The sequence below is a fragment of the Abramis brama genome (genome assembly GCF_963993115.1).
Source record: "Abramis brama genome assembly, chromosome: 5".
Taxonomy (NCBI): Eukaryota; Metazoa; Chordata; class Actinopteri; order Cypriniformes; family Leuciscidae; genus Abramis; species Abramis brama.
Window position 1 is genome coordinate 31,578,407 of NC_139967.1, and position 19,984 is coordinate 31,598,390.

At 35.6% G+C, this 19,984-nt stretch overlaps 1 protein-coding gene across 1 annotated transcript in view; it reads right to left on the reverse strand.

Moving 5' to 3' along the window:
- kiaa0825 (KIAA0825 ortholog) overlaps positions 1-19,984 on the reverse strand; it is a 149,815-nt gene that overhangs the window by 37,284 nt on the left and 92,547 nt on the right. The window lies entirely within an intron of this gene.

Here is a 19,984-nt window from a genome sequence, read left to right on the forward strand (position 1 = left end):
ATACTAAAACACCTTGACAAACTAAATAGCAAAACTCTAACAACCTACAACATCAGAAAAACTTGAAGAGAGTTTTGGAAAAATCAAGTTCTCTGTATCGAGACTTTCTATATTATTAATATTTGTATTAGCATAGCAACTGAGCCAGTATTCAATGCAGCTGACAGAGAAGAGAGATGTTAAACAATACTTAAGATTTGATCCACAGAGATCATGAAAGAGCTGTAAGCATCATCCAGCCGTCATTCCTCCCAGTATTCAGACTAGTGTTTGATAAATTTGTGTTTTTTAATATCCAGTTCTTACATATTTACATCTTATCACAATATAGTGTTGAATATTTTATGTTATATTCTTTCTTGTACACAGTAATTAGAGCATGATGTGTTCCAGATGATGTGCACTTTAGCAGATGTGTGCTTAATGCTACTACATTAACATAACCCACTGAGAGGTTCATTTAAATGCTTAGCTATGAATAACACTTGAAATTAAACACACTGAAAACATTCAAAAACATTTTCAAAATCAGTACTTTTGTCTTGTTTTCCAATAAAAACATAAACATCCTTAAAGCAAGATACATTTACTTGAGAAGCAAAATTGTGTAAGATAGTAAGACTTGTTTTCATATATAGCCTACATATCTAATTTTATACACTGTATCTGATTTATATCTGTTTTTTTCATATATACACACACAAATACATATATATATATATATATATATATATATATATATATATATATATGGTAGATGTTTTGTCATTTTTATTTAATTCAAGATATATTGAAAACAAGTTGCATTTACTTGCATTTAGAAACAAAATTGCTTAGAACCTTTAAAATATATTTTTTTTATGGAATATTTCAGTATTTATTATAAATTATTTATTATTGCACATCATCATTATTATTATCATTATTACTTTTTAATTTATGTGCCCTCAAAATCTTTAATTAAAAAAAAATCTTGCAGCGACATGATTCTCTGATGATGCGTTTACTGGCGTAAGGGCGGGAAAACCTGTCACTCGCATGAGATCAACCAATAGCAAACCACAATAATCCAATCAATTTCTGATGGACAAAATCAAGTCCCGCCCTACATGTTTTCTTGATCGAAAAGCTGTTTCACTCGGATTCGTCACAAAGAAAAGACTAACACACTTTTCATGCTGACTTTAAGCAATTAAGCAATTTTGTTTCTCTAACTGCATCTTGTTCTAATGACATTTTAACTATAAAACAAGACGAAAATACAATTAGTTTTTTTCAGTGCAGCACAAGAGTGAAGCAGATGCAGCAGTCAAGTTCTTGTAGTGATTTCAGAAAGAACCTGTCAAACTGACTCTTATGTTTCACATCTTTCGTATTGTCTCTGCTAAGACAGAAATACAATGCAAGCGAACTACTCTGGAGACAGTAACACTTACAGACTTGATAATTGTAGCTACAATCACTGCACACATTGTGACTCAGCAAGAAACACTGTCCCTTCCATTCAAGAGAAAACCTTACACATTTCTTCTCTTCTCTCCATCGGTTCTCTCACTTCAGCCAACCAATATTCAAATCTCCAGCAACAGACCCAAAGTCCAGTGCTTGTGGAAGGCCCTGGGGAAGTGGTTCATTCTCTGTATGGCACCACCAGAGACAGGATGACACTTGTTGCCTAGGGCAGTTATGCTGCCTTGCATTCAAAGTGGGATAATCCTTGATATCTCTAGCTTCTTACTATATGGCATTCTATTGAAGAATAGCTTTTGAGAATGAACACCTCCTAATAGATTTTATTTTGTAAAGCAAGTCATTTACATTCACTAATTTTGGAAATGTTTTTTTCAGAGTTTTCCACTGTTTTCTTTTTGTTTTGTTTTTAAAGAAGTGTCTTATGCTCGCCAAGACTGCATTTATTTATTTATATATTTATAAATCTGCATTTATATATTTATAAAAAATATATAAGAAACATCTTAATATTGTGAAATACTATTACAATTCAGAAGAACTGTTTTCTCTTTGAATATATTATAAAATGTAATTTATTCCTGTGATGGCAAAGCTGAATTTTCAGCATCATTACTCCAGTCTTCAGTGTCACATGATCCTTCAGAAATCATTCTAATATGCTGATTTGCTTCATATATATATATATATTTTTTTTTTCATGATTATTTGGTGAATATAAAGTTTATAAAGAATAGCATTTATTTGAAACAGACATTTTCAAGACTTTTAAAAAATGTAAGATATTTTTAAGTCATTACTGTCCCTTTTGATCAATTTAATATATCCTTGCTGAATAAAGGTAATAAAAGTATTAATTATGGTTCCATTTAAGTTTTCCAAGTAGAAGTTGGGAATTTTAAAGTTGAATGGAATGCAGCACAGACACACACACACACACACACACAGACACAGACACACACACACACACACACACACACACACACACACACACACACACACACACACACACACACACACACACACACACACACACACACACACACACACACACACACACACACAGAGTATGAGTGTAATCCGGACGTACTAAATTCACCATGTTGTCACTGTCATGTGACCTACCACCATCAGTTTTACTGCTTCACTATGCCATTCACAAATCCTCTCCTGTGGCCTCATGGGACAGTAAAGTGTCCATCAAATGTACACTTGAGAATTTCGCCAGAAGTAGTAGGTAATCTGGGTATGTTTTGCCTACTCTTTTATTAGTTCTGTGAACTCGGACATACTTGTATAAATGTCTTCTAATCAACAACAACTTGGTGACGTCCAAAAGTTTGAATCGCTATCAGTGTCTCATAAAGGCAGGAAATATCCCAAAATTAACATCTACAAAGGGGTGGGAAAGGTGCATAAATACTGTGTGCGTGTGTGAATATGAGATTACAAACAATAACAACAGAAAAAAAAAAAAAAACTAAAAAAATAATCTGAGGCCAACAAAGAAACACTATAGTGATATTTACATCATGAAGGTATCATTGTCTCACCTTCCTCACCCCCTGCTCTCTCTATCTCTCTCTCGCTCGCTCTCTCTCTCTCCTTGATTTGCTCGCTGCAACCTTGTTCTAGATAGAGATATTCAGACTGTCAGTATAAACTGCCTCTGTTTTCATTTTGCATTTATTTCAATGCCAGACTCGAGGCATAAATTTTTCATCACCTGCTAGTCCATGAATAAAAGATTAAAAAGAACTGAGAGGGGAGGGGACACTAGGAGGCAGAGAGAAAGAGAGAGAGAGAGAGAGAAAACACAAGGCAATGTATTGTAGAGACACTGTGTGCATAGGTAAAGTCTCTCTCTCTCTCTCTCTCTCTCTCTTCTCTCTCTCTCTCTCTCTCTCTCTCTCTCTCTATCCATAATTTTTACATCAGGAGCAGTGCGGAAAGGTAAAGATACAATAATAAGGGGTGAAGCTGAGAATCGCCTCACCTTGGCGTTTTATAGGATTACCTGCTGGGAGAATTCAGATTTCTGAGCGCCTCTCAGCTCTTACTTATTTATTCATTTCTATATTTATTTATTTTATTTCTTTCTCTATCTGTCTATCTATCTGTTTTTCTCTTTCCCCCTTGAGCAGAGCTTTGACAGGCAGGGCTGGAGTGAGATGTTGGAGGGTGAAGGGGCTTGAGGAAAATTTCATGATGCACATGCTGGAAAGTTCAGGTGTGAGCCAGGGGGGAAGACAGATGGAGGGATGGAAGGATGGATGGATGGATGGAGAGACATGATTCTTGTTCGCCTTGTTCGCCTCGTCCGCGTGCACAAACTTTCAACCTAAGGACACGGTTCATTCAGAATGCTGCAGCGAGCGATTTGTCCAAGAAATACTTCTCAATATTTGCGTGTGTCATTGTTATATAACTTCAATATATTCTACAAGCTGTCAGAACACATAATATCAGTGTTTACTAACATGCAAACTCATGAATACATTCCTTCAAACACTTACTGCTTGGCATATGCAATGATTTAACATGTTAATCTAGTGTGAAAAAAAAGCACAATTATTTGGAAATAGAAATATATTTGTATAAATAAATAAATATATAAAACAGAATAGCGTTAAGGAATTCAAACTTGACACACCGTTTTAAATCTGTGGCTCTAGAAAGTATTAATAACAACTTCAAGAGTATACAATTAAAGCTAAAATAACACTGATGCATACTAGCTAACGAACTCAAAACATCAACCAAATGGAAAACTCAATCGTAAGGGCTTATGTTCAATAAAATGGAAATAAACAATATACTGACTTCTTAAGCCACATATTGTGATAACTATTTAATATTTTAATGCTGTAAATGTTAATGTTGGGTCTTTACTTTACCAATTAATGAAATAGTCATTTAAGTAATTGTCATATGTAATTTATTAGATTTTTTCTCTAAGTTACCAGGAACAGTATTTACTGTCTGATTTTGCTTTAATACAAAAAAACAAAAAAAACAAAAAAACATATAGCTGCAAGCAACGATCACAGGGCCAAGCCCTTCCAAGGGTTCCATGAGTTCACAAAGTATCAAAACATACTTTGGTTTTTAAAGTTACTTTTGAAATGTTCTATAGTTTTCATCAAGGATGGTATGTAGAAATACAAAACCCTTTCAGATTTTTGAAAGTCAGAAAGGTCATTACTGATACCCATTCTAAGATGTTGATATTTGTAAAATCCCTAAAAAAATAAAAATAAAAAAATAAAATAAAAAAATAAATATATATATATATATATATATATATATATATATATATATATATATATATATATATATATATATATATATATATGAAGAGTTCAGATGCAAAAGCCTCTAAGTGCCATCTGAAATATTCTTCTAGAATGATCATTTTTATCAAGCTTGTATATTTAAGTTTAATAATTGCACTTAAATGGCAATGCAAATTACCTATTAATTGTCATTTAAGTGAAATTACTTAACTTAAATATACAAGCTTTATAAAAATGAACATTCTAGAAGAAAATTTCAGATGGCACTTAGAGGCTTTTGCATCTGAACTCTTCATATATATATATATATATATATATATATATATATATATATTTTTTTTTTTTTTTTTTTTTTTTTTTTACATATATATGTGTTTTGAAAATTTCAGATGGCACTTAGAGGCTTTTGCATCTGAACTCTTCATATATATATACATTTTTTTTTTTTTTTTTTTTATTTTACATATGTGTTTTTAAAGGACATTAGTAAAACGGTTCTGGTAAAACGGTTCAGGTAAAAGGGGATCAGATGGTATCAAACATAGGATTTAAACTTTATTTAATTTTGAAATTATGTAGCTAAGCATAATGTGTCAGAGATTACAGACTTTTGTTCTGATATGGAAGAGAGATTAGTGGTGAGAATAATTTTTAGACAGTATTTGTTACTTTTAATGACAGAAAACAGCAGTTTCAATAGAGAGCCAAACATACTCTTGAATGTACTTGGTACATCAGTCACAATTTTAACATTTCCTCTAATGGGATTCGAACCCCCAACTTTCTGGTCAAGTGCTCATTGCTTAAGCACGCAGAAGACATGTGTTCGCCCGGCTGCCGAGGTTCACTAGTTCAAGTGAAAATGAAATAAAAATGAAAATTGTATATATAAAAGTACCACAGGCTGCTGAGAAGAGCTTTAAAGGCAAAAAATTAGCAAGCCAAAGCATTAGTTAGCATATTAATTAATTAGCAAGCTAAGATACCTTGGCCACTAACGTAAATAATGTTTAACCTGATTGTCAAATCCACATTAGAAAGAATGGCCTCTGATTAGCATGCTATTTGATTGGCATGCTAAGCTATTTACCAGAAGACAACAAACACAGTGACAGTCGACTTCAGAAAGTTATTTTTCCAAATATCAAAAATCTATTCAGTCATTTCTGTCCGGATCGGCTCATCAAATATCTGAGCCAATTTTGGACAAACTTTGTAGGAGAAGTAGTGAAAACATACTCGTTTCCAAGTAGTGTATTTTAGTAGTGAATTAGTGTACAATAGTGATTTTTTTTTTTATTTACTTCAATATGGCAGACAGACAAAATAATAGAAAATGACAAATAAGATATCATCAGAATCGGTATAAATCAAGGAACGTTATGACAGACATATAATGTTTTTAAAAGCTATAAGCAATTCTGCAAAAATAAATAAATACATATCTGGAACACTAGGTGGCGCTGTGTTCAATCTTCTCAGGTATTTTCAGGAGATGTTTTTGATGAACTCTAACAAAATTTGTGTTGATAAGTCAAGTCGTTTAAAAGATATTGCTATTTATGACATATTTCAAAATAGCGGACCGATGGTTCGTCCAATCCTGACAAAATCGGTATCCACAGATTGCCTTGGTCCAAAGATCACCTGTGCCAACTTTCGTAACTATTGAACAAAATTTGAAGGAGGAGTAGCCACTGATCTATATAATGACATTCATTCTATATAGATCAGTGGGAGTAGCGGGAAAAACGGAATACTGTACTGTACAAAATGGCCACTGTAATGGGTGGAGTCTTAATGTAAAGAATCAGAGGAATTAATGATGAGAGGAATCAGGTAAGTTTAATTTTTCTAGATCAAATGGTTCAAAAGTTATAACTGTTTGAAAAGTGGTCATTCTTTATTCACCATTATGTCATTTTTAAACCTCGTCCAAGCTGCTCTTTTACATACACTCAAACCATATCGTGAGAAGAGGGTGTCAAGCTTTAAAAAAAAAAAAAAAAAGTATCATAAAATAGTCCATATGACTCATATGCTGTATGTCAACTCCTCTGAGTCATACACAGCTCTGAGTGAGGAACAAGTCTAATAAATGGCAATGGTGTTTTAATAATGCTATTTTGTCCTTGACAGTGTTAATCACCATCTATTGTCTTCATATGGAAACGAGCAGCTTGGACATTCTGCTAAACATCTAATTTTGTGCTCGACTAAAGAAAAGAAATTCATACATATTTGAAATGAAAAAGCTGAGTAAATAATGATAGAATAACCATTTGTGGATTAACAAACCCTCTAAAGAGTTAAAAGTAAAATTTGACTAATTTTGAATCCAAAACAAGGACTCAAGTGGGAAATCTGACACCTAATTCAGGGTGAAAAAGAAAACAGAATCTGCCATTCATTTCTGCTCTAAAAAAGGTTAAGCAGGTTCCACAGTGTACATTTTTCCATCATGTACCTCCGGTTCTGGGACAGAGTTAAAATAGACACTGGGACTGTAAAGATGAGGAAAGGTGAACAGGTGGGCCAATCAATCTGTAGAACAAGGCTGGCTGCCAACACTGTGTTGGTGTGTGTGTGTGTGTGTGTGTGTGTGTGTGTGTGTGTGTGTGTATAAAGCTGTGGGAGAGTGAAAAAAAAGGACTTTCACAAGAGCAGAGAGAGAGAGAGAGAGAGAGAGAGAGAGAGAGAGAGAGAGAGAGAGAGAGAGAGAGAGAGAGAGAGAGAGAGAGAGAGAGTGAGAGAGAGAGACAGAGAGAGACCCACTGTTCCTAATGAGCTATGAGAAAGTGCCCTCTCAGCAGAGTGACACAGACAAAATCTGTGTGTAGAGAGTTCGGGATTGGCATGTGGGGAGTTGATATTATTTCTCTGTTGGAGAGATGCACCAATTCTCAGTAAAGTCTACACAGTTCTCACTTTCCGATACATTTCGCTGTATTATTCTACTTTTCCATGCTCATGTACACACACCCACACAATAGTTAGAGCATCATCGCTTAGATCACATCTCAACCGGGAGCCCAATTCCAGTAGGATGTGGGCACATGGACGGGCATCTGTGCCAGCGTGTCACACATTTGCCAGGCTATGATGGGTTTCCAGAGGCTGGGCATGTATCCAGTCTGTGCTAAGCTAGGAGTACCAATGTGCCATTCATCCCAAAAACATTGAGAGTGATCCTTACAGTACATAGTGCTGTCACCTTTTCACAATATCTTATGCATTTTTCAAAGCTCTCTTCTAGAAGCTTGCATTCAATATACCAAAATTCTTCAAACGCTTATTGTTAAAGTCAACTTCCAAAAGTGGCATATTTCTGAGTTAAATCAAAGATTGCTATTATCCATCCAAAATTGATTGGATCATTGGACCAGAATGGAATCAAACTAATATGAGTTTGCTGCCAATCGTGGATGACTATTCCCTGCTGAAATACCACTTTTGAGAAGACTTTCTGAGAGAGACATGGAAACTAAATGTCAAGTTCTTTATGTGTCTCGACATACAGTATGTTAATAAAATAAAAAAAGTTAAAAGTCTATTTTTGCCATTATTGTTGTAACCTTAATTAAATGACCATTAACCTGTATTAAATTGTTCTGTGTTAACCACTGACAAGATTTCAATCTACATTATTAGAAACAGTAGACTAAAACAGCTATTTGACCGTAGCTTGCGCTGCCTAGATGGCATTAGCAACAAGAAAAATAATTTTTGAGGCAGTTAGTCGTTACATTTTGATTATAAAGACAAACTTTTTTCTTTACATTAACATGAATTGTTCAAAAAAAGACCAAGTCAATAAGTCAAAGTAATAAGTCAAAACAAAATTAGTCAAAGTGGTCAGTTTTGATTTCATGTTTATTACAGTATGTTAAAACTGTAATGGATGATTACTTTGACAATCAAGACAGTTCAGTCGTAGTACTATGGGAGAAAGTAAAATGCACAATATGACAGAATAAGTCTTGCCTTCTAAAAAAAAGAGACAATTGGCAATTGGCAAAGTCATCACGTTTCTTTGAAAGGAACTTTGTTATGACTTTCGAACCGGTTTCTCGAACACTCCCTCTTTCTTCGATTAGCCATATAAACACATAGCTCCGCCCCAAACGCACCCCATTGGTTGCGCCTTGTTGCCGGTCAGATACTCAAACGAACAGAGCAATGTTTTGAAAACAGCATAGTGCTACAAGTCTACAAATGACTTACTTATCGTCCTCCACACATTAAACTGAGATTGAGGAAAGTATTCAACAATCTCTCTTCGAAGGTGAAAGAAATACAAGAGAGACAGATATGTTTTACAAGGCTGTAGAGACAATTCAATAATTTTGTTTGTTGTTTTGACCTGAATACTCCAAAAAAAGAGAGAAATTTAACTGTTGGTTCAGCAGCCAGAAGAGATTAGCATACACACACACACACACACACACACACACACACACACAGGCAAAAAAAGTGAGAAAGCCTGCAAGGCACTCATCCTTACCATCCTTTCAGCACATGCACGGACACATGCACACACACACACACACAATCTCACACTGCTCCAAATGAGATCTCTTACACCAGCCCTCTGCTTGCCATCCATTTTTAATGGGCTGATTAAAAGCATGGCTTCCCTGATGAATCACACCATGCCTGGGAGAGAGAGAGAGAGAGAGAGAGAGAGAGAGAGAGAGAGAGAGAGAGAGAGAGAGAGAGAGAGAGGGGAAGAGTCAAATGGGTTCACAGGCTGAGGCGAGAGAGGAGAGAATGAAGAGGAGGTGGGGGGAGAGAAAGGAGGGCTGGCACAGGCAGCAGTGATGTCTCTTTTGAAGCCCCTTACAAGGCCATGAAGAGCTGAGGGCACGGCTGGAGAGCGTTAAAATAACTAACTGCACACACGCTGCGGAAAAAGAGAGCGAGGGAGGCAGAAAATGTGAAAAAGTGTGCATGAGGGATGGAGACCAAACCACTCTCAGTGCATGTCTACTGGCTAGTCAAGCATTCACTTCAGTCGAGAAACAAGATCATCATTATGTAAACGAGGCTTCCCTCTCATGTGAATGTTAGACTGTCTCTGCGCAGGCAACTGTGGGCGTATATGACTGTGTGTCAAACGGGACAAGGATCGCATGTAAATGTGGTGTGTTTGTGAGATTGATTTGAGAGTACATGTGTGTTTGTAATATCTGTGGTTTGGCATAATGGTCTACTAAACGCTGCATGCTGAAGCTCTCAGACTGGAGAGTGGATTCCTGATGCCTCATAAATGCAGACTTCTTCCTTCCTGAGCTCCATTACAGGTCAAGCTCTTAGATAGTACAAATAACTGAACATCAAAGCTGTAGTGTGTCATTTCTACACAACCATATTACAAAAAACAGGAACTTTTCCAAAAGGTTTCCTAAATACTCCCACCATCGAACAAACAGACAGTCCCGCCAAAAACTCACGTATACGTCATTGGTTAAGCCGCTGTCGCTTTGTCGGTCTGATCGGGATGCTCAAACAAACCTGTCATGTTTTCCACCAAAAAAAAAATTAATAAAGCAACACATCTGTTTTCAACATTGATAATAATAAGAAAATGTGTCTTGAGCTCCAAATCAGCAAATTAGAATGATTTCTGAGGAATCCTGTGACACTAAAGACTAGAGTAATAATGCTGAAAATTCAGCTTTGCCATCACTTGAATAAATTAAATGTTAAAATACATTGCAGTAGAAAACGGTTATTTTAAATTGTAATATTTCACCATATTACTGATTTTAACTCCTTTTTTATCATATAAATGCAGCCTTGGTGAGCATAGGAGACTTAAAATATAAAATAAGAACAATTTAAAGGGATAGTTCACTTTAAAATGAAAATTCTGTCATCCTTTACTCACCCTCAAGTTGTTTCAAACCTGTATGAATTTCTTTCTTCTGCTGATCACATAGGAAGATATTTTGAAGAATGTCAGTAACCAAACAGTTAACTGGAACCATTGACTTCCATAGTAGGAAAAAAAAATACTATGGAAAAACAGAATTTTCATTTTAAAGTGAACTATCCCTTTAAAATAATTAATATTATATAATTATAATAATATATTAAGTAACACATGCTTTAAAATGTATTAAAAATGTGTTTCATACGATGAAGCTTTAGTTCACTAACTTGAGTTGACAGTCATGAGGCAATGGGGCTGGTGACACAGCAGGTTTCTGTCCTACAAAACACTCACTTTGAACTTCTTACACAGAAAGTGTCAGAACCAATAATGTGACTGACAAATAGATACTTTTGTGTTTTTTTTTTGTACATTTTTGGCATTTTCTTAGTGATAGGTACAGTTGGGATCAAAAAAGTTGCATTGTCAACATGAGCATCATGGCTCAGTGTGTATAAGTGGTAAATGCTATAGGCCATGCCATGGCAAAAAATGTTAATAATTGTTTTTAATCAAACTATTTGATGCTAATCAATATTATGCCTTTCAATAATTTCATATTGTGTTCACAGAATATAAAAACTGAATCACTGAAAAATCTCTCTATTTTTAATTAGATTTTATGTTTATATTTTCTGTTTTCACTTTCATTTTAGTTAAAGTTTTAGTCATTTTGTTGTGTGTTTTGGTCATATATACATAATGTTATTTCAAGTAACAATTTATTTTTCAATGGTTTTAGTTTAGTTAATGATAATAACCCATATTGTTATCAGAGTATCTTTTTATTTGAATCCATTTGTTTCTCAATGGGAATGACAGTGTGTTTGAGTGCCAACTCTATTCTTGGCTCCAGCATGCTCTTAAACAGGCCCGTTCAGGACCAAAGGATTTTCGACCAGCTCTCTGATGTAAAGCTAACGCTAAACACAAGCGCTAGCGCCTCGGCCAACATATGTTCCATTCACTACAGTGTCACTCTTCATTTGTAATTATTTTTCCTGGTTGGCTCACTCTCCTTCTCTTTGAGATAAATAGTGTTGGGACTGTGGGGAGCACAGAGGACTGATGACCTGTTCCAGAGCGTTAAACCTGAGCTCATGGCTGGAAGAGAGTGAGTGAAGATGACAACCATCATCGGGCTCAACTCTACTGTGATGTATTGGCAGTAAGCTATATAAATGATCTTCCTCTCAATCTCTCTCACTAACACGGACATTCTCAGGTCTAGGGTGAGTTGAAATGTTCAGCAGATGATACTAGTCATATTTCAAAGAATTGATATTGTGTGCAGGTGAAAGCCTGACACCTGTTTAATACATTAAATGACACTAGATTACATCTGATGCATTACATGAAATTGCAGCAGTTATTATCAACACACAAATATAGTAATCATGTGAATAGTTAGGGGTGTGAAAATGCATAAATGAAAATTCAATACATTGATTGGAGAATTTCATAAATTATGATTAATTAATAATATCCAATGCCTGAATTTTTAATTGTAAAAATCCAAATCAAGATGATTTACTCCCAGTACAGACACATTTGATTCTCCTTTCAATTGCACTTCACCGTGTTTTTGAAAATAATTTAATATTTTTTAATCATATTTTACAAGGCATTACATAATAAAAAATAAAAAAAAATCATATTTTCTGTCAACACAAATTTACACCCCTAAACAGGTATTATTAAAAAGAAAAAGAAAAAAAATTGAAAAGAATAAATATATTATATGTCTACTCGCATTTGATTTCTTTATGGCTAAAATTTGAGTTTTCCACATTCAGACCCCAAAATACATTTTGAAAGGGCACATGTTTGAGATATTTGCTATAAAAAGGGCCCCAGTCTTAGAAGACCAATGGAAATGAAGAGATTTTACTGTAGGGTGCATGTGTGCGTGCTTTGCAGACGAAAGGCAAGGTGAGTAAGAGTTCATCATTGGCTTAAAAGGCTATTAAAGTTTAAAGTATTTCTCTGAGACGGGGGAAAGGGAGCAGAGGATGAATAAAAGACCCTGGTGGGTCCTGTCACAAATGTTCTTTGTTTTCATGCTTTTGCCCACTTCTACACAACAACCAAAACTTAATCCTTCACTCGTGATCTTCAAAATAAGAGCTCGGAGGGGTCTTAGAATGTCATTTGCCTTTTGTGTTGTTGTAAAGTTAAGACATCCACTGAATTCCAGGCCTGAATCAAAATAAAAAAAGAAGAAAGAAATCAAGACCACCAGGCTACTGGTGCAAAGAGAGGAATGAATTCAAGAACTGGATGAGCATAATATTACAAATGGACATAGAGACATTAAGATAAAAAGATGTGTGTCCACGACAAATACATGTATAGATGGATGGATGGATGGATGGATGGATGGATGGATGGATGGCACAATGGCACACAAACTCTTACCCACTGCCTGAGACACCTGCTCACAGTCTGAGGTCGGGTCTAATTCCTGCTGTTCTGTTTCCTGAGCAAGAGGGCTTTTAATTTAGCAGTAACTAACTCAGCCCAGAACACACACTAACTGTGGGGGAGACAAATCGAGAGCTGCCAGGACCTTAGAGAGAACAGTCTGTCTCGATTCTCCCAGCGCTGGGTCACGTCACCTGAATATATGTAAAGAGCTTTTAGCATTAGCTCAAGTGTGTACAGTTGTATATTTGAAGCTGTTTGTGTATGATTATGAACAAACATATTGTACTTCAAAAGTAAAAGACAAGTAAAAGCAATGATCTGACATTTATTAAACTAACTTGATCTCATTTTTGGTTTCTCGGCTCTGTTTCATCACCTAGCGAGCTGCCTCGCCATCTACTGTCTACACAGTTAAGCAACTGAAAAAAAATCCCTCATGAGTGACTATTCTAAAAACAAACAGTGATCATCACATAAAGGGTACAGGAGATATGTTTGATGTTCCTAATTGATGGAGTTAGAGTTAGCATGTTGCTAAGCTAATAATGCAATACCCTAATAAACTTTTTTTGTTTTATTTTAAGCTAAATTAAATATACTGTCTACCCTCACTAAAGTTCAGAAATATGTAGCATACACACATATTAAGTTAATCAGTCCTTTTTAACAAGTTGAAAATATTTTTTATCAATAATCGTCAGTATTAAATATATCTAAAACCGTATGGAGCATTGGTATATTATTTATCAACATTTCCATTGGGCTCAGTCCACCTCCTTAAATTTAATGCCACAATGCATTCTGGGATTGCACACGATTATACACAAAACACTCTCTTAAAACTGAACCGATATAAGGTATCTTGGAAGCTGCCATAAATGTTTTGTCCCAGAGCTACAGTTAGCATGTTGGTCAGCTGATTCAATCAGTCACCCTGTAAATCATCCTGACTTATAGAGTAAAGCATAAACAAACATACTATCATATCAAGCGGTCATACACACTGCACAAGAGGGGGATTTTACTTACAGGAAACACACAATAAGCTCCAAAATTCACACAAACACATTTCATTCCATTCTCTATTTATCTCCTTTATCGACGTACCCCCTCTAAGGGTGTTTACCAGAATCCCACGTTCATTTAGTCTCGGTGGGGGCCTGCTTTCAGAGACCAAAGAGTGAGGGAACCATTGCAGCCAATCCAGAAGCCATCAGTTTTCATCCAGACCGGCTAGACCTCTGCATTACCGCTGCCCTCACGTTTATTGTTCTCTCATTGCACCTGTCAGCACTGCCTGACAGCACATTACCGGTACTGTGCTACAACAGAGGGGTCCATCAGGCAGCTATCAGGGCAGCTCTCACCCAGCCTCACAGCATGGGCAGATGGTAATAAGGTTCCAGAAAAGAGCGTGTGAATAGGTAAACACACACACACATAACTCAAAGACGCCCACTCCGGAACCAAATCCTTATACATACTGTACCTGTGTCATACTGTCAGTCTGAGAGCAACATACGTTACAATAAACGCTCGAACGAACACGTAAAAGTAATAAGGCTACAGGCCAATTTGCAGGGTGCTTTTATGTTGTGAAATCTACAAAATTGACAGATGTGCATCATGTGTCTGTGTAAGATTGTGTTCTTAACCCGCACTCTGCAAGTGTGTTAGTTGGATTTTGGCAGACAGAAAATAGGGATAATTTAGTGAACATTTTAATGTTTTGTTTTTCTGATAAGACCTTCGTGCCTGTAGAAACAGAAGCCTGTAAACAAGGAAAGCAAGAATTCCATTCCACTTCATAAAGCTGGATGGGAAAGTTTGGGGCAGGTGGATGCCATTTTTACTTTTTGGTTTGTTAGTGGATATATTGCACGAAAGCATGAACTCTAAAATTGTAAAATTGGCTTTATAAATGGAGTTACTAGCGAAATGGTTTAAAGTGACACTGTAAAAATTTATTTTCATGATTTGTTATCACAACTTTTATCTTTTGTCAAATCAACCTAATTAATGTGGTTCAGATAACATACTATTTTGAGTTGAGTTTCTGTTGATTAAATCTCCTTCATTGTATTAACTCAAATTCTTAATTTCAGTGAACTCAAAATTTTAAGGAAACCAGGTTACTTACTTTTTTAAAGTTAAACCAAAAATAAAATAAAAAAATGCAGCCCATCATGAAATCAAAATTGACAATATAAGGGTGTATAACCTGTCATTCACATCACAGCTACGACAACAATTCAACAGTCCAATCAAATCCCGATGGACAAAATCAAGTCCCGCCCTTCATTTTTTCATGTCTGAGAAGCCGTTTCACTTGGATATACGTCAAAATAGGGAAGGAAATACTATAGCAACTTACTGTACATTTCATGTTGACTCTTTTTTTAGTAATTTCTAAATAACATGGATTAAAATATCCAGAGAGAGCACTGTTTTTGAATGGCAATCATGAAAAAAAGAAAGAAAGATGTTTGTTGCTCCCTGAACGATGTAGTTACACCACCTACCAGCAGGGCATAACTGGCCTATGCTAACCAGCCAAGCCCTGACCCCTTTAGTTCACACAGACATATAGCCCAGTTGCTATGGAAACAGCATAGGCAGGCAGGGGATACTCTTGACATGTATTTCTGCATATTTCCACGACCTTTCTCTTTCCCGTTCTCTCATTGTCTCTATCCATAAATAAGATTCCTTCATTATACAAAATACAGATGAATAAACCTCATTGTCCTTACAGGACCTCCACTGCAGTAGTATATCAAAACAGATGACCTGAAAACTGACCAAGACATGCATTCCAATGCAAACAATTGAATCTGCAGTACGCAATGTTAGCCATTTTGCTAACTTTTGTTATACTTAGATGAAATAGACTGATCCCCAATTGGCTGAAACGCAGCGATTGTGGTTAGATTGCTTTTTTTGCGGTTTACGGAGTCTAGGGCTATCACAAAGACAAGTGATATTTCTCAAGACACCTTTATCTGTGATATCTGTCAGAAAAAAATTGCTTACAGCAGCTTTAAGATCCAATTACATGACTTACACCACACACATGAAAAGACTTTTGGCATCTCATTGTATAAGAGGTCAGAAAATGATCTGCACCATCCTGCATTATAATCTTTTTCTTGAACCTTTAATGTCCTTCGTTGGGCCTCTTTAAAGGTGAACTTTAATACAAAGTAATTAATGCTGACAAGATATGCTAAATATATGGATCAAACATTTAATGAGGTCCTTTTAACTTCAAGTTCAAATGAAAGGGTACTGAAGAGATCTGCTCTTAGTCCAAGGATAATCTGCAAATCTGCATGAGTCAGATGGGGATAGGCTTCTATTTACACATGCTCATAAGCTGAACTCAAAAGATTGGTCATTATATAAATCGGATAACCGCTGAACTATTTCTGATCTTAATACAAACATCTGGTACATTTACATCCTACGATGTTTGATCTGATTTCTAGCTAATCTTACCATACCAAGCAAGTAAATGTCACAATATACAATCGAGGTATTTAATCAATGCACTTTGAAACTAGATTTATACATTTTCAGCTGAAAATGTGATTGGCGCAAAACCACCATGACGCCAATGTTGTCAAGGCATTAAAAAGTGGTTGTTGAGGTGTTTGTTTGTTTGTTTATATATTTATTTTTAATTTAAGTTTACGCTTTATTTTGCTGGTCCTCTTTAGACATTCTACTAACCAAGTAAGTAACTCTGCAACAAGTCAACTAACTCTTATTAGAGCCTTATTAGACTGTTAGGTAAGGTTTAGGTGCCCATTCACACCAAAAATTATAACTATAAAGATAACGATAAAGATATAGCTCTAAAAAAATTCTCAATATTAAAGAATAGCAGAAAGAATAAAGAATATTAAAGAATAGAGTTTACACCACAGCTATAACGATAACGGCACAGAGAAACAATATCGTTGGAATCACTTTCAGAATGATTTAATCCAGCTGATGAACGATAAAAACGTTGACAACCAATCAGAATCTATCCTGATGTAACGAGTTCAAGCATTTAAAGTGACAGACAAGCGCCCGCTTAGAATAGACAGAATGATATTGTTTGCTGGTGTGGACGCTAAGATACAGTTATACCTTTATAGTTATTGTTCTTGTGTGAACGTGCCTTTAGGGTTCGGGTTAGTAGAATAAGTTGACATGTAAGTTATCAGAAGAATGTCTGATGGGGTCTGAATGAGAGTTTGTTGACATGTTCATGTAGTTGCAAAGTTACTTATAGAATGTCTAAAGTGGACTATTGAAATAAAGTGTTACCTAATTTCATTTCATTTAAAAAATGAATGGTTTATCGGCCACAGATCAGCCATTAGTTTGAAAAGTAATAACACACCTTTTCTCAAGACGTTTCATAATTTTACAAATTCGAAGTATCATTCATGTCCGAAGCAGGATAAATGACATGCCAAACTTAAATATTCAGGGGCTTGTTCACATCCCTCACCGAAAGTAAAAAAACCCTGCTATATATATACAAAAAAAAAATTAAAAAAAGAAGTATAGGCAGTATGCCTGCCTTAGCAAACACCACTAATAATCAACACCAAGGTTGCCTCATGCTGACTATGTATGTGCCACTCTCTTACACACACACCTTATCTCGCCTGCAATCCTAATCTCATTAAGGCAACATTGTTAGCAGTTGAATTCTGGGATATCAGATTGACTCTTGGTATTTTTACCCATGCATCAGCCTATTGCTATTCTCCCTCATGGCACTGAGCGGGAACCTCTGGCCTCCCAGAGCGCCTGCCTGACCAGCACACCCTCCACAGCTGCCCGACTCCCTGCCTCTCAAAGACTAATTCACTCCATATTTAAATAAGGTATTAAAGTTTCATCACTGGCACCTGGATGAGGCTGCTGCTGCTTGCTGGAGACTGAGGGGCATCTAGAGGCCTGTTGTGCCTTTGGGATGAGGAGAGGAGACACACACACTTGCACTCACACACACACACACAAAATAGCAAATAATTAGGGCCAGGTGAGCAGCTGGACAGACAGCCTACAGGAGCCTCACCAGGTCAAAAGAAGTTCCTGTTAGAGAGAGAGGGAGAGAAAGAGAGAGAGAGAGATGCTTGGGAAGTGTGACCGAATGAGTAATACCTTAAAAACAACACATTTCACTTTTGAAATGATTAGGAAATAGTTACTGAAGAGGAGACTATATGATTGGGTCAGATAAAACCCCAGCCACCATTTGGATGGATGAGAGCCTTGATTTTTTTGGACAAAGTTGTTTCTGGCTACACTAGTGTGAACTTTAAAACGAGAGGGAAAAAAGCCCCTCTAGCGTTCCATATGAAATATATCAAAAGAATCAAATTAGTAGGGCCCTGATATTAAAATAATAACATTTACCCCTGAAATAAATGGTTTTAGTTCTAAAATCAATACACACACTCAATAATGCAAGTGCATTATTATAAGATAATAACACGGGAAAAAAAACCTGTGCATTCCATAGAACATTACACTGTAAAAAATGATTTTATGTCAAAGTAAATAAAACAGGAAAAATCATGTATCTTTTGCTAAGAATCATTTTGTAAAAATGAAAACTACAGTATATTAAGTAAATCCTAATTATATACTCATTTTTTACTTGTAAATATTAGACATTCAACAGACAAGTAAAATTGACTTCTGACTCTCTAGCATATTTACATGCATTAATTAAGTACTTGAAGGAAATTTAAAAAAATCAAGTAAAATTTAGTCCTTGAAGAAAGGAATCTGCGCATGCGCGGCAAGAAGAACACACGCGATGATTGAGGGATTTCGAATCTCCACTTCAACGGGTCTCGAGTCTCGACCATCTCGACCGGACTGCTCTCGACAGGTAAGCAACAGTTAAAAACTGCATTATTTTACGGATTTTTTGATTAATTCAACGATTGTCTTGTCATCACTTCATTATACATTTGAAAAGTTTAGTGTTCTTAAGTTTAGAGATGTGCTCCAGAAAAAAAATTCACGGAGATGGAGAGGCAGCACCCTTTTTATTTCCTTCCTTTTACAAAAGCACAATGTTTTATTTCGATTGTATGTGGGAAAAGTAGTCATTTAACAGTTTATTTTTTCATATTTCTCACGTCTGTAATCTTCATCATGACCAAAAATGAGTATTTTAAGTTTTTGCTGCTATGTAGGCCTATGTGAAAAAAAAATCGAGCAAAACGCGCGGACGCGTTTGTCGACCCAAGAGGGTTAATGACGAGTTAGCTTTGTAAGACGTTAGCCATATTTTTTTCTCAGTTTTAAACTTTACGTTTTACACGATTTATCAGTAATTACACCTAAAAACCATGAATATGATACTTAAATCATGATCTTTTTGTTTAATATTTGTTATTATGTGTGCAATTTTCTTTATAGGTGACAAATATTGGCCACGAATTAACAATAGGCCTAAGCGAGAATGTTCTCGTTCCCTCATCGTGCACAATATAATTCATTCCCTCATTCATTTGCTAAATCGTGCATACTATCTATTAAATGGTCCCTGCTTTTACTAAATCGTGACGTTTTAAATGACAATAATTAGGTGCCTTAATAAGTTACAAAAACAAATCAAAACGAATGAAAAATATGTACTCCCAAATTCCTAATTCGTAGCCATGATATCTGCATGCTGTGTGTTAGCCTAGTACATGTTAGCTTTAATGTGAGGAAATGACTATGAGATAAGGTCATGCAGGATGTTTTAATGTTTTTAATTTGATTTGGTATAAGTTAAATTAATAATGTTAATACAAATTAATTAACTTGAATTAAAAAGTAATTTTTCTCTTTC